Source organism: Orycteropus afer, unplaced genomic scaffold (genome assembly GCF_000298275.1).
Source record: "Orycteropus afer afer isolate SDZICR_OR568_19922 unplaced genomic scaffold, OryAfe1.0 scaffold00081, whole genome shotgun sequence".
Taxonomy (NCBI): domain Eukaryota; kingdom Metazoa; phylum Chordata; class Mammalia; order Tubulidentata; family Orycteropodidae; genus Orycteropus; species Orycteropus afer.
Genome location: NW_006921668.1, coordinates 4,660,638 through 4,661,495, shown reverse-complemented (window position 1 = coordinate 4,661,495; position 858 = coordinate 4,660,638).

Sequence of the window (858 nt, the reverse complement as noted above, 5' to 3'; positions counted from 1 at the left end):
TTGGAGAGAACAATCATTGAGAAAGAAGGGCTGCCTATGGACAGGGAGACAGCTTAGAGGGCAGGAGTCCATGGAGGGATGGATACTGGGAAGAGGGAGGAAGTGGGAGGGGAGTTGTTGCATTGTGGCAAACTGTGGTCAATGTCATGAGACAAAGTATATGTGAACTGCTGTATGGAAAGTGAATTTGTTCTGTAAATCTTCACCGAAATCACAATTAAAAAAAAAAAGACGAACCTAACCAAAATTCTCTTAGAATTCCTATCAAACATTGAAGCTTCACACCTTAAAAATAAATACCATAAAATTAAAAAAAAAGGAGAGACAGAGAGACCTCTGAGCATTCCTTTTTCAGTACGGTGGTTAATGTGAACCAACATATGCTAATCCTTCCCCAAATCTCATATTTGATCCCTTGTTTAAAACTCTTCCCATGCAATTCCCAGGTGTATAGTAGTGCTGACAAGGGACAAGGTTGTAGTCACTTCTTGGCCTCAGCCAGCTACCCAGAAGGAGCAAGTAGTTGAACCTGTGGGCTCAGGAACATAATTGCATGGGACATCAAGCTCAATTGGCATAACTTACTACACAAAACCTTGTTCCACCTCCTACTCTGGCAAACAGTAACTGAGATCTTAAAAGCTTGCAAGCAGCCATCTAGATGCAATGGTGGGTCTTTCCTTGTCCAGAGCAGAAAAGAATGACAAAAACCAAAGATGCATGGAAACAATTAGTCCAAGCAACTGGTATACCATATGATCCTCAGCCTACATGACTATGAGACCAGAAGAACTAGATGGTGCCTGACTACCACTGTGAACCACTCGGAGGGGGATCTATATGTAGGAGATCCTGGAT